The sequence below is a fragment of the Myotis daubentonii genome, chromosome 2 (genome assembly GCF_963259705.1).
Source record: "Myotis daubentonii chromosome 2, mMyoDau2.1, whole genome shotgun sequence".
NCBI classification, from domain to species: Eukaryota; Metazoa; Chordata; class Mammalia; order Chiroptera; family Vespertilionidae; genus Myotis; species Myotis daubentonii.
Genome location: NC_081841.1, coordinates 111472588 through 111488230, shown reverse-complemented (window position 1 = coordinate 111488230; position 15643 = coordinate 111472588). Strand labels below are relative to the sequence as shown.

At 43.0% G+C, this 15643-nt stretch overlaps 1 non-coding gene across 1 annotated transcript; it reads right to left on the bottom strand.

Moving 5' to 3' along the window:
- Positions 1 to 14531: 14531 nt before the first annotated feature.
- Positions 14532 to 14635, bottom strand: LOC132228907 (U6 spliceosomal RNA). The gene has a single exon (XR_009451514.1). It is a non-coding gene; the product is annotated as a U6 spliceosomal RNA (small nuclear RNA).
- Positions 14636 to 15643: the final 1008 nt, after the last annotated feature.

Below are 15643 nucleotides of genomic sequence, written 5' to 3'. Positions count from 1 at the left end.
AAAGGGAAAAGTGAGGAAAAAAAGGGTGGAAAAAATTAAAAAAATAAGAATATAACTATAGTAAAATAATAAAAATAAAATGAAGAAAAAATAATACAAAAACTAAAAGATTAAAAATAAAACAAACAAAAAAAGATGAAGAAAAAATTTTTAATAAAAGATAAAAAATAAAAAAAAGTGAAGTGTCATTCACTTCAGCTGAGTTTTACTAGTAATGTCCTATAGGGTCTGGTTTAAGACCCCATTCTTCTGTTCTGTCTGCCACTTCTCAGTTTCCTGTTAGGTAGTCAGCACCATGTTGAAGTTCCAAGCGATCTACTGCTCCTCTGTGTCTGTCTTCACAGCCTTGGCAGCAAGCAGGCTGGATCAATCCGCCTGCTGTGCCTGTCTGCATGCTGTCAATCTTGATCATTCAAGCGTCTGTTTTTGACAGGGTTTTAAGTTGGGGGTGGTGCTGTATTTCTTTCAGGGGCTGAATGGCCCCTCCTCAACACAGTCCCTGAGGGCTCCCTGGAGCTATTCAGAGTCTTTATTTCCTCTGCAAAGCTTGAGGCTGGGTGTGGCTGCACTAGCTGCCATAAGACTGAGGGAGGGGCTGCTCTTCAGGAAAAAAAAAAAATAGCTGCTTAGGTTTGGGGAGTCCTGAATGTCCCAGTGCCGGATTCCTGGTCACTTCTCCCTGTCCTGTTCCTCTCCACAGCCTCCACAAAACTGAGCCTCCACCAGCACTGCAGCCTTGGTGAGTGCTTGTAATGGAAAGGTCCTATGAACTGGGTTTAGTGAATAAAAGCCAAGACAAAAGAGAGGCAAAACAACCACGTGACTGCGAGTTTCTCTTCCCCTGGCACTGCTAGACTTGGGCAGTTCTTCAGGCCACCTTTCTGGGAACAACCTCTCATGGCTGTGGACTTAGATCAAGATTCCCCAGCCTCTGAAGCCCTGTGGACTTCTTTTCCACAGTCAGACCTTAGGCCTGTCCTCAAGGGACACAGACTTGGTGCAGTGTAACTTCCTTCTGACCCTCTTGGCCTGGTGGTCGCATGTCTCTCTCCAGCCCAGAACCCCAATCCAACCATTCTGCAGGCGTCCTCTGTCCTTTCTGGCTGTGAATTGTCTCACCAGCTGTGTCTAATTCACCAATTCCAGGTGGATATTATTTGAGTTATCACTTCTATCACTCTGGGACAAGGCTCAGGACACGTCTATTTATTTGGCTGCCATTTTTTTTCCTTCCTCTCAGTATCGTTTCCACTCCTAATTTTTGTTTATTGTACATTTTTTACATTCTCAATATAACATCTTCCCCCCACCAATCACCCTATTTCTGTTAGTTCTATAGATACATACACATGCTGCTCACCTTTAGTCTCATTGTTGCAGGGCAGGTTTCCTAACTATTATCTTTGCTGAGAACTCATCCTCAGTTTCACTAAGAAGGAGTCATAGAAACAATGTTACCTGAATCTTTTGTATTCAACCTGGTTTGTTTGTTGCCTTTATGTGTTAAGAATGCTTGAAGAGCAACCTCTGTTATTTTGTTTTCCCTGAGGTGCCTTATTCATCAATAAATGCTTGAATTTCACTAAACCCCTCTTATTTTAGTATCATCAATGTTATGTACTTTTATTCTACATAGATTTTCAAGCATATGACATTATAATTATTGTTCTGTAAAGAAGTAGTCATTAGATTTACGTATAAATTCATTATATTCATTATTATTTATTCCCTTCTGCAGTTCCACATTTCCACCATTTTTCAATTGTTTGATAATTTCTTATTTCATTGCAGGTTGTTTGCCAGTGAATATTTCAGTTTCTCTGTATCTAAAGGTCTTTATTTTTCAGAGATCGATTTTGCCAAATAAAGGGTTCTGGATTGGCGTTTATGATCTTTAGCATGTTAAAATTGTCATTTCATTTTCATTGTATTTAGATAATTTCTGTTGAGAATTCAGCTTTCAGGACGATTGTTGCTCCTTTTTAAGACATTGTATCTATTTTCCCTTGGATACTTTCCAAATTTTCTTTTTTTGCCTTTTAGAAGTTTTATTATGCTGCTAATATACATATGGATGGTTTTTCTTTTAATTTAATTGTGCCTGTGGTCCACAGTTAATTTTTCTTTAATCTTTGACTTGCATCTTTTGTCAGTTGTGAACATTTAGAGCTATATATACTCAAATATTGTATCTGTTCCATGGCCTCTCTTCTCTATCTGGAATTACAATTATATACATTTAAGATCTTTTGCAATGTCATTTCTCTATTTTTTTCATACTTTTTTATTATTTAAAGTTTCTTTCTGAATTTCAAAAAAGGGTATTTTTTACAGACAAATCCTGCAGCTTACTAACCCATTCTACTGTGACTGACCTGCTGTTCAAATTGTTTAGTTTCTGATTTCAGTTATTTTATTTTATAGCTTAATAATTTCCATTTGGTTCTGTTTAATAGATTTTCATTCCATTTTGTTGCTTATTCATTTGAAGGTATTAATCAATAATTCTTTATCACCTGGGAGCTGCAGCTAGTTTCTATTTTTTTTTCTCCTGGGTTTTGATCAGCTGGTTCTGTCTCTTAAGAGCTGGATAATGAATGGAGGACATTGTGTACAATTGTTATAGAGAAGTGAAAAATATTACCTTCACCTAAGATTATTTCCTTTGATCTGGATGACAGAATAGGAAAAATCAACTTGACCCATTTGCAAAAATGATTCAAAAACGGCTTCTATCCAGGTGAAGGACTATCTATTTCTATTTTGCTCTTTCTTTTAGAAAAATCATATTTTGGAGAGCTCACCTGAAAGCTCATAGTGTTTACGTGGCTCCTCCTTTTAGTCTTGTCCTGTACTTCAATGTTTGTATTCTCAGCCTAATACTTAATTACCACCTTCAATTTGCCTATAATTTTCACTGTAGTTTTGTTTGATTTTGTGGCCTCCCAACCCTACTAGTTCCCCTCACCCCATCCAGCTTGAGAGCAAGCAAATGGCTCTCTGGGAAATACTGTCACCTCTCTATGATGACTATTTATCCAGGCTTTTTACTCAAATCCAGGCTGCCTTAGAACATCAACATTTGCCTCTCTGATTCTGTGAAATTGCTATTGTCTCTGCTACTGCTTTCACGTCCTTTGAAATTGGAAAATACCTAGAGGAGGAAAATGGTGAGTGACATAAGCCTCCCCTCAATGCCCATTTTGATCTCTGAGCATCTTGGCCACTGAAGCTGCAGATGCCTTAGTTGGTTACCACTGCTTCACTAGTTGTAGTTGCTGTTGTGATTTTATCAATGTTTATAGTGTTCCAGGCAGGATAGTTTGATAAAAGACAAAGACATTGACCTACCAGTTCCATTGCTACTACCTGGATGTGAGCACCATCCAGAAATACTACAGTAGCTTCAGAACTCATCACCCTACTTTTATGCTTGCTCTTCTATTCTCAACAGAGCAGCCAGAGTGATGGATCAAAAATGTAGAGTTCTGGGGAATCCTATATAATAAAAGGGTAATATGCAAATTGACCCTAATGTAATGACCAGGATGACTGGTAGCTATGATGTGCACTGACCAACAGGGGGCAAACCCTCAATGCAGGAGCTGCCCCCTGGTGATCAGTGCGCTCTGACAGGGGAGCTCTGCTCAGCCACAAGCCGAGCTGACCACTGCGAGCACAGCAGCAGTGGCGGGAGCCTCTCCCGCTTCCTTGGCAGCACTAAGGATGTCTGACTGAGGGCTTCTGGGCTGCCAGAGGGATGTCTGACTGCCAGCTTAGGCCCAAACACCCCCCCCCCTCCCGGGAGTGGGCCTAAGCTGGCAAGTGACATCCCCTGAGGGGTCCCAGACTGCGAGAGGGTGCAGGCTGGGCTGAGGGACCCCCCAAGTGCACGAATTTTTGTGCACCAGACCTCCAGTTTGAGAATAAAATCCCATGTCTATAAGACCCTACATAACACCCTGCGGAGTCCAGATATTTCCTATCCACTCACACTGGCCTCTTGACTATGTTTGAAATACCAGGTACCCTTTAGAGTCTTCTGCTGATTCCTCTTTCTGATATACCCTCTCCACATAATTTCATGGCTAATTTCTTCATCTTCTTTAATATTTTGCTTAAATGTCTCCTTTCAAAAAAAAATCTATACTGAAATAAAGTCTTGATCACCCCTCCCAACCAGGTACTTTGACTCTCAACCTCATTAATTCTACTTTCTTCTTTTGCTTCATCCATTAATATTGAACACTTTCTAACATAATATGAAATTTTCTATTCATTATATATATTTATTTTTCTCCATCTAAACCCTATTCTGTCCCTTTCCAGAAAGTTAACTCTAGAATGACTAGAATCTGTGTTTCTTTCATTGATAAATCATCATGTGCCCCATAATGACATTTCTGTCAATGACTGACTGCATATAGAATGGTGGTTCCATAAGATTATAATAGTACTGAAAAATTCCTCTTACCTAGTAGTTTTGGTAATGTGGTAACATAATGCATTCTGTGTTTGTGGTAATGCTGATGTAAACAAACCTATTGCATTGCCAGTCCTATAAAAGTGTAGCATATACAATTACAGTAGTTGTCTATACCATCTAGGTTTGTGTAAGTACTCTCTAAGATGTTTACACAACAATAACATTGCTTAACCATGCATTTTCAGAATGAATTTCCACTGTTAAATGGTGAATGACTATATTCTGAGTATGTGGAATCTTAAAAGATGTACTCAAAGGATCAAATAAATGGTAAAGAAAGAAATATTTTGGTATAGAGGGTAATCAAGATAGCCTAATAATCAAGGAATTTAATTCATTCATCAATTATTTATTGAATTACAGCATGTATAAGGTACTAAAATAATAAACAAGACAGGCACTTGGAGCGCAAAAGCCTTTCTTTATTTTTATTTTTTTAAAAAGTATACATATCCTATCTAATAAAAGAGAAAGATGCAAATTGACCGTGTCCCCGAATGCTTCCCATTGGCTAATCAGGGAGATATGCAAATTAACTGCCAACCAAGATGGCGGCCAGCAGCCAGGCACCTGAAGTGAACAGGAGGCTTGCTTGCTCCAGTGATGGAGGAAGCCAAGGTTCCCCGCCTGCTGCTGCCGGCCTCTGAGCTGCAACTCTAAGAAACATTGTTGCAAATATAGAAGGTAAACATTCCTCAGAAACCTGCTTTCAGCCAGCAGGATCGCAACAGTGTTACAATTATAGAACCCAAACAAACCCAGATCCCTGCTTTTAGCAGCCGAGGTCTCATAGCTGGAGCTGAGCCTCAGAGCTAAAACCGGCTCTCAGCTCCAGTGACAGCCATAGAAGGTAAATAAATTCCAGAATAAAAAGAAAAAGAAAAAAAGGAGTGGTTGGGAGCCTCAGATGCCCGCCAGCCTGAAAACAGCCATCATCCCTTCAGCCAGACTGGCCAGGCACCTCAGTGGGGACCCCCACCCTGAAGCAACAAGATGGTGGCTAATTTGCATACTGAAGGCAGGTGGCAGCGGGCAAGGCTGTCTGCGGTCCGGGACCCGGATCTGTGACCCTGCCGGGCGGGGGGCAGTGCTTGAGGTTGTAGGTGGTCTGGGACCCGGATCCATGTCCTGGTGGGCAGGGGGCAGCACTTGAGGCTGTCCGTGGTCCCAGGACCTGGATCTGTGACCCAGCTGGGCGGGGGGCAGTGCTTGAGGCTGTCCACAGGACCAAGACACAGATCTGTGACCCTGCCGGGCAGGGGGCAGCGCTTGAGACTGTCCGCGGTCCCGGGACCCGGATCCGTGACCCTTCCCAGCGGGTGGCAGCTTGCACAGGGGCGGATCGGCCGGGATTGGGCAGGGCAAGATGCCTGGCTTCCGCCCAGCCCCAGTCACTCTGGGCAGGTAGCAGCGCAGAGAGCCTCTGGACAGGGGAGGCAGGCCGGCGGAGGGTGGCCTATACTCCCCACATGGCGGTGGTGACAGCTGTGAGCGCACCAAGCGGAGCCTGCAGGCTGAGCTGAAGTAACGCCTGCAGGCCATCAGTGCCCAGGAGTGGCTGTGCAAGATCCACCTCCTGGCCCAGAAGGTGCAGGATTGCATGGACAGCCACCGTGGTGGGCCAGACTGACGTCCTCCTGGCCGCACCATGGGGGTTTGCGGATCTGCAAAGCCAGATGCCTCTGGTGTGCACATCCCCCAGCACACTGTCACCCTCCTGCGCCTACAATAGTTGCAAACCACGGCGTGCACAAGTTCACCCCGCCTCTCCACCGCACTTCCATCAACCCGGCATGCCTAACACCCCCACAGGATGTGCACACATCCCCTCTGATGCGCTCACGTCCTTTGGAGAGTGTCTGGGTGTTCTGGGTGCTGAGCGTGGGCGCCTGTGAGATGACAGTGAGAGGGCAGAGTGGTGATGCCCTGTTCCCACGGAGGCCAGTGCAGCTACGAGATCACCTCTGGAGGGTTAATGCAGGTGCTGAGGCAGGAGCAGGTGCAGACAGACACACCTGGTGGGTGCGGGCGGCCCTCGCTGAGGTGCCTTTGGTCAGCGTTCAAGATCAAGAACCCAGAGGCAGAGAGGAATTCCGTCCTCTCAGTGAAACAGTGGGATAGTTGGGGCGACTGTAGAGAAGGAATGTGCACTTTGGGTTCTAGCACCCATGAGCGAAGGCTGCCCTGACTGAGCCTCGCTTGCTTGGTGCTTAGCACACTCCTGCCAGGCAGCGAGTGACAGGACATGCTTTTCTGAATTAATGAGAGAAAACGTTGATTCTCCTGCTGCCCACGAAGGTGGAAAGTGAAGTGGGGAGACACGTGGGGAGTGAGCGAGGTTCCCTGTCTGGGGGTTCCAAATCTGCTGTTGGTTTCTTTCACTGCTGACTAGAGATATACAGGATGTCTCCCCAAAATGTACACACACTTTGAATACCTACTAATTCCAATGGTTTTAAGCATAAGAAAGAAACAACAATGGAGCTGTTATCTGTTAAAAGTGTGGGCACAAACAGGTAGTTGGACATTCCCTGAGGGGTCTCAGATTGGAGAGGGTGAAGGCCAGACTGAGGGGCCCCTTTCGCCCCCCCACCCCACCCCAGTGTTCGTGCACCGGGCTACTAGTATATATATAAAAGTATACAATGTATATTACATTATCATGTTGTATATACTTGAAATATCTTCCAATTCTATTTTCATCAATTATGCCTCAAAAAAGATGGGAACAAAGAGTTATTAGCTTCTTTCCTAGCATTCTTAAATTATTGCAAATGCTCCCTCATGGCTCAAGAATTCCCACATTTTCCACTGAGGAAAAGATAGTATTATATTACTAAGAATCACAGTAAGAGCATTTCCCCCCAGAACTCTTTTGATTAGTTGCATACTATGGCTCCAAGGAAGCTGTAGCCCAAATCTCTTTTAAGGAAGCATTTAAATATTAACACACATCATATTATTTATCAAAGATAGTGTCATACTCAGGGAAATTGTGGAATTTTTACTTTTACTTTCAGGTTATTTACAATGCACACATTATGATGTTTCATACTTCTCCAGTTCAAATACCACCAATGCTATAAACAACATATTCTATTTTTAGCTTATGTAGATGTTTATTCTTCATTTGTTTCTTATCAGTTTAATAAAAATGGCTAAGCCAGCTAGATTTCAGGAACAAGAGTGAGTACTTTAAGTATGCTCTCCATGACCTTACACAAAAATTATTTCCATTTTGTATATTTGTTCAAGATCATAGAACTATCTATTCAGTTCTATGATTTATATACTTATGATATAACTAGGGGCCCAGTGCACGAAATTCGTGCACTGGGTGTGTGTGTGGGGGGGGGGGGAGTGTCCCTCAGCCCAGCCTGCCCCCTCTCACATACTGGGAGCCCTCAGGCGTTGACCCCCATCACCCTCCAATCGCAGGATCGGCCCCTTGCCCAGGCCTGACGCCTCTGACAGAGGTGTCAGGCCTGGGCAGGGGACCCTCATTTCCCCCCATCACTGGTTCTGCCCCCCGCCCAAGCCTGACGCTTCTGGCCCAGGCATCAGGCCTGGGCAGGGGACCCCCAGACCCCTCCGATTGCTGGCTCTGCCCCTTGCCCAGGCCTGATGCCTCGGCCAGAGGCGTAGACCCCCATCACCCTCCGATCGCCTAATCGGCCCCTTGCCCAGGCCTGACGCCTCCCCCAGAGGTGTCAGGCTTGGACAAGGGACCCCCATCTTCCCCCGATCACTGGCTCTGACCCCCGCCCAGGCCTGAGGCCTCTGGCCCAGGAATCATGCCTGGGCAGGGGACCCCCATCTCCCTCTGATCGCTTGCTCCACCCCCCGCCCAAGCCTGACACCTCTGACCCAGGCTTCAGGCCTGGGCAAGGGGACCATCATTTCCCCCCAATCCCCGGCTCCGCCCCCCACCCAGGCCTGATGCCTCGGCCAGAGGAGTTGACCCTCATCACCCTCCGATCACCAATCACCGGATCGGCCCCTTGACCAGGCCTGAGGCCTCTGGCAGAGGTGTCAGGCCTGGGCAGGGGACCCCCAGCTCCCCGCGGTTGCAGGCTCCGCCCCTGCCCAGGCCTAACGCCTCTGGCTCTTAGCTCCCCCCTGGGTTTCCGATCACTGTCAGTGGCAGGGGGCTTCTTCCTGCTTTCCCTTTTGCCTCCCTGCATTGTGCCTACGTATGCAAATTAACCGCCATCTTGTTGGCAGTTAACTGCCAATCTTAGTTGGCAGTTAACTGCCAATCTTGGTTGGCAGTTAATTTGCATATAGCCCTGATTAGCCAATGAAAAGGGTATCATCGTACGCCAATTACCATTTTTCTCTTTTTTTACTGTTGATCATATATATATCACATATATGTTAATCCATCTATATTTATACTTATGTAACTACATATATTTATATGTTGACATATAGTTATCTCTATTATCTACCCACTTATCAAGGAGCATTTCATCCATATTCTTATAATAATCTTTTATATAAATGTTTAACTAGCCTTGGAAATAACCACTTAACTACAGTGGTGGATATCTGAGAAACCAAGAAACAAAGTAAAGAGAAAATTAACATGACATAATTAATATACCTAAGAGCTCTTCTATTTGACAGATTAAATTATGAAAGTCTGAAAATGTTATTTGATCATAAATTAATATTTTTAATTACTTTCAATTTTTCAAAAGTTGTATCTACTTGCATTTTTGCTGGGCTATAGAGTTTCCACATTACAGCTCAGGAACATGTTCTGTTAGGACATATCTAAGGCTTGCAGTCCCCCAAAGCTAATGTGTTTCTCCTCACACCTCAACTTTTTAATTCTGATACCTGTAGCCTTTATATCTCTCCACCAAAAAGACATAGGAGAAAGGGAAATGGAGGTCGTGACATTTTCTTTTTCCCTATAAGAGCCTCTGCAAGGAGGACATAGTTGAATGACATAGCAAAAAATCTTAAAACATTACTTAATACTTGGCTCTAATATCCAGTCTTTGAACATACCCATAGAATTAAAGTTAAGTCTGTACATTTCCCATGATAAATAGTATTTGAAATGTTTTTAAAGTAGCCAATCATCAGATTTGTCTAATTAGAAACATCCCTGTTATTTTCTATGTAAGGCAACTGCACTAGCATCAGGGCAATCCAGAATGGTCAGTGGAAGCAATAATAGCAGGGAGAGTCTAAAATCTACAAATACTCAGGGAAGGGGCTGGTCCTCACACAGTTGTGGCACTAACTTAAGCTTAGTAACAGTGCTAATCATCAAACAAATGATGGAGAGTTTCTCTGTGTGATTCATGTACAAAACTACCTTATCATTATTTTATGATTATCCTATATAATAAAACCCTACTATGGAAATCGGCCAAACAGTGGAATGACCAGCAGAATGACCGGTCGCTATGATGCGCACTGACCACTAGGGGCAGACGCTCAACGTAGGAGCTGCCCCCTAGTGGTCAGTGCGCTCCCACAGGGTGAGTGCTGCTCAGCCAGAAGCCAGGCTCATGGCTGGCAAGCACAGCTGCAGTGGCGGGAGCCTCTCCCGCCTCTGTGGCAGCGCAAAGGAGCAGTGAGCCATAAGGAGCAGTGAGTAGGTGGGAGGTAAGGAACAAAGGGTGTGCGACTTCCAGCTTAGGCCCGTGCCCATGCACTGGGCCTCTAGTATTAAAAATGAAATTTCTATTGTTTATTCCAATCATCAAATCAGATTCTCCAAGGGTCCTAGGAATCTTCATTTTAGTGAGCCCACCAGGGGAATCTTACATACAGTAAGGTTCAAAAAAAAAATACAACCAACAGAGATTAAAAACACAAACACAAGGATCTTTAACATCTGTTGACGGTGACTGGTGCTGACTCATTCTTCCTCTATTCAACCTTAAATTAAATTTTTGTAAGTGGAGTTGCTTTTGTTTATATTACATTTTTTAGTTTTTGCTTGGTGTTCTGGGAATCTATCTGTAGGAAAACTCTTGGATGTACTGTGGATATATTTTGGAGTAAAATACTTAGCTACGTTTATCTCAGAGAGATTAGAAAGAGTTGAAGACTGAGATGCCAGGGAGTATGAAAGAATTCACATTAACATTTATATTAAAGACCAAAACATGGGCTTGAAAACGAGAAACATTTTGGTAGTGTTTAATGTGCAGTTGAAGGTAAGAGGAGTATGTCTAAAATATTTATACAACTGGAATGCCATGAGTACTAAGTAGTAATCATCACCATCATCATCAATGTTGGTATTGTGCACCACATTTTATTAGGCCCCCTTGCATACAGCATCTCATTAAATTATCAAAACAGTCTGAGTGGCTAGGGGGCGGGCAATTGGGGAAAAAGGAGACATATGTAAAACTTTAGACAATTAAAAAAAAAAAGATTAAAAAAAGCCTCAGGTGAAGTTTCTATGAAAGGCAAGGGATTTGCCCTACAGTTTCATATGTTCTGGCTTTCCTTGGAGAGCATTAATTCATTAATTTATCACAGACACCTCTATGTTAACCACTATAGATAAAAAGTTACAAAACAAACAAATAACAAACAACTCCTCTCCCCCCAAATCTAGCCCACTCTCCGCAGAACCTTACACACAGATATGGAGAGAAAAGATAAACACATTCAGAGGAGAAGTAACTGTTAGGTCCTGGCAGCTCCTGTACAGTCACCAGTGTGACCTGCTTTCACTCTTCATTAAAGGAGAGAGCTTCTGTGAAATGTCCGTGGGATACTTTTCCCTCTTTCCACCAATCAATATTCCTCTCCTAGTCTTCAAAAGTGCCTTCTTCTATGAAAGGAATTGCCACTGTGGACAAAAAAAAAGGCCACACGCTAACCTGACCAGCTCAGGGAAGGCCTGCATGGAAGTCTTGCAAACTCAGAGACCTAAAGTAACCACAAAGGATGGTCTGAAATTAAATTTGAACTAAAAGCAGTTTATAGTGGGTAGTCAGGTCCTAGGCCAGTATTTTCCCTGTCAAAGGTCACTCTTTACCTTAACTGAGCCTATTGTCTTTTTGCATCTAAGATAACCTCCCTGTGAAATGTCAGGGTAACTTTAACTTCCCTTTTTCCAGACCCCTCAGGGCACAACCAAATGCATCTGGGCACCAGGATTAAGATAATAAATTCCTTCATCATTGTTATCATGTTAATTGTTGACTGTTAACTATCCTGCACCCACCTAAGTAAAAGAAGTATGTGTCTATCATTTTACTTTTTATCCAGTCCCAGAGGTTTCCCTGCTTTGCTCTCTCCCACCTCCCTAATCTCTCACCAGTGGAGTTCATGTAACCCATAAAACAAGGTGAAAAACTGCCATTCTCTGGAGCATTGTCCCAAACCACTGAGATTCTGTTTCCTGGCAATTGTCGATAGTTTGGATCAAATAAACTCACAAAAATTCTTTACAGGAAAAAAAAAAAACAAAAACAAAAAAACAACAGTCTGAGTGGCTCTGGACAAACTTCACAATATGAATTTCCTTGTCCTCTCAGTATTCCAATTCCAGTAAATGTCATTTTAACCCACTCAATTGGTTATGCCAACAACATTGGAGTGATGCATGGTGGCTCTTTCTCATGCCCCTTTCCATTCCTATCCTCCAACACGCACATGTCTGATGGGTTAAATTTATCCACTCAGATGACTGTTTTTTTTGTTGTTGTTTTTTTAAATATATATTTTATTGATTTTTTACAGAGAGGAAGGGATAGGGATAGAGTTAGAAACATCGATGAGAGAAACATCGATCAGCTGCCTTCTGCACACTCCCCACTGGGTATGTGACCGCAACCAAGGTACATGCCCTTGACTGGAATCGAACCTGGGACCCTTGAGTCTGCAGGCCGATGCTCTATCCACTGAGCCAAACCAGTCAGGGCTCAGATGACTGTTTTTATGTACTCCTAAAACTACCTGGTAGATGAAGACAAGAAGCCCAATGCAGTAAATCATGTGTTTACAGACCTATTAGCATCTCAATAATCAAGTTCAAACACCTCAAATTCTTTCACATAAAAAAGAAACAAATGACAAAAAAGTAATTTCTCTTGTTGACCAGAAAAAAAAAGTTTCAAATAATTTGGTAATGACATCATATTGCTGCCCCTGCTGCTCTACTAGGGCAGCTGGCACCTACTTACCTTTACAAATACTCTGTGGTAGCCCACATTTTACTGATTCATCTAGGTGCACCCACTGTATATAAACTACCTTAATAAACACCCCTCCCACTGACCTCCACTGCCATACCACACATATATTACATTTACATGAAATTCAATGATGGTGATGAGATTTGTTATAAACTAGAGGCCTGGTGCATGAAATTCGTCCACAGGGATCGGGCTTAAATGGGCAGTCGGACATCCCTCTCACAATCCGGGACTGCTGGCTCGCAACCGCTCGCCTGCCTGCCTGATTGTCCCTCATCGCTTCTGCCTGCCAGCCTGATCACCCCCAACTGCCCTCCTCTGCCAACCTGGTTGCCCCCAACTACCCTCCCCTGCTGGCCTGATCGCCCACAACTGCCCTCCCCTGTAGGCCATCTTGTGGTGGCCATCTTGTGGCCACATGGGGGCAGACATCTTTGACCACATGGGTATGGCCATCATGTGTATTGGAGTGATGGTCAATTTGCATACTGGCCATGACTAATTAGCATATCTGGGCTAATTAGCATTTCCCTCTCTTATTATATAGGATTATTAATAGGGATTGAATGATTATGTCCCCCCAAATTCATACCTTAATGATCTAATCCCCGACACAATGGTATTTGGAGATGAGCCTTTTGGAAAGTTATTAAGTTTAGATGAGGTCATGAGGGTGGGGCATTCATGATGAAATTAATACCCTATAAGAAGAGTCACCAGGGAGCTTAGAATGGAACCTACTTTGCTGGCACCTTGATCTTGGGCTTTCCAGCCTCCAGAACTGTGAGAAAATTAATTTCTGTTGTTTAAGCAACCTATCTAGGATATTTTGTTATGGCAACTTGTACTAACTAAGATGATTATCAATTTGAAGATGACAGGATCTTATAATCAATTTTAGGTGCATGGGAAACACAGGTTGAAGTAAAAAGTGATTCTGAGGTACTCAGCCTGAACAACTTAGAAATTGTTGTTTAGAAAGAAAAAAGAACGTGGGAGAAGCAGGTTTGGGTAGGAAAATCAAGAATGGATGTATTAAATTTGAAACATTTAGTGGAGATGTCAAAGGTTTTATATATGAGAGTGGATTTCAGGTTCAAGGTGAAGGTTAGAGAAATATATGAGAACTTCACCAGTGAATAGATGAAATTTAAATCATTTATTGTATGAGCTCACCTGGAAAATAAATATGGCAAGATTAAATAGGGTCTAAGGCCTGAGCCCTGGATTGCTCAAGCATCTGGAGGTCAATATGACAAGCAGCAAAGGGGACTGCAAAGGTGTCATCAGGAAAGTAAGAAAAAAAAAATAAAAGAATGGTGTCCTATAAACTGAGTCATCACATTTTTAAAGGAAAGTGTGATCCACTTGGCAAATGTTGCTGAGAAGGTAAGTAAGCAAGATTCATATTGATTATTAAATTTGACACAGTAAGATCTTGGGGGGCTTCTTTAGTTTCAGAAGATGGTGGTAGGTGGGAAACTTAACTGAAGCAAGTTCATTGATCCACACAGAATGTATGACTTTGCAGCATCCCCTTTGCCCACTTCCCCCTCAGGCCTTTCCACCCATTAGTCACACCCATCAGAGACATCCATTCCTTATGGCATCCAGAGTTGAACTATGTAGAAAAGACCATGCAAAAGGAAAACCAAAGGAAATTTAGTTCATGGACAAAAGTGTAGCAGTAAAAATGTCACTTAACCTATGTAGCATTTTTTGAAATATTGACTTATGCTGATATTTTTTTAAAAAATTAATGTTAAAAAAATAAAAGCCTATTAAAATGCAGGGCAGAAAAAGATCTGCTTAAAAATGGATTAATTAGCAGTATGTTTTTAGTTTTTATTTCATTTATTTATTTTTTAAATGTGGAACGCTTCCCGAATTTGCATGTCATCCTTGTGCAGGGGCCATGCTAATCTCTGTATCATTCCAATTTTAGTGTATGTGCTGCTGAAACGAGAACAGCAGTACGTTTTTAAATATATTTACCCAATCTTCAGTAAGTGATTGGCTGGACCAGTAGGAAAAAAATGTCAATTATTTTCTGCTATCCAGAATTACGTAAAAACAACAACAGCAACAAAACCAAAACCTCATCAGCATTTCCTTCAATTCAGGAAAAAATGAATGACAGATATAGGATTAACAAAAAATGGTGGGAGAAGTGCACTTTCACCTATATATGTATTAACAGCCAATTTTTTAAAAAGTAATCAAAATAGAAATTAGTTATAAAAAGGTCAAATGAGGTTGACTGGTGACAGGAAAAAACTATTAGTTAACAGGATACTTTCAATAGGAGTCAAATTTAAGATACTTACAAATATAGGGATCTTGTGGTCAGGAGGCAAAAGGGTCTCACTTATATCTTTATACTAGAGGCCTGGTGCATGAAATTCATGCATGGATAGGGTCCCTAGGCCTGGCCAGCAATCAGGGCTGATCTGTGGGGCAACTGGCGGGGCGATTGGGATTGTCCCCTGCTGGCACCTGCCTTGGCTGGCCTGAGCCCTGTGGGCTGGGGGCAGCTCCTGCATTAAGCGTCTGCCCCCTGGTGATCAATGCACATCATCACGACTGGTTGTTCCACCAGTTGTTCTGCCTTTTGGTTGATTTGCATATTATGCTTTTATTATATTGGACTAGTGGCCTGGTGCATGAAATTCGTGCACATTAAAAGGGAATTAACTAGAGGAAATATTTTAATATTGCTATTTGCCCTTTCTCTATAATAGAAGTGTAAGAGATGAAAGAAAATTAGTAAAATGTATATGAAAATCTCCCTCCTGTCAGAGTCTGGGGCATGCCATGGGACTCAGAGTCAAGTCCCCACTCACCCACATGAGCCTTGAAACTGCGTGAGACCCAGACCTGGCCAGCCCCATCCCCTTCAAGCCCTGTAGGGGGCATTCAGTCTCAGGTCTCCTGGCCCATCGCTGGGTGGCGGGTGCAGCCGCAGGCCCCCCTGTGC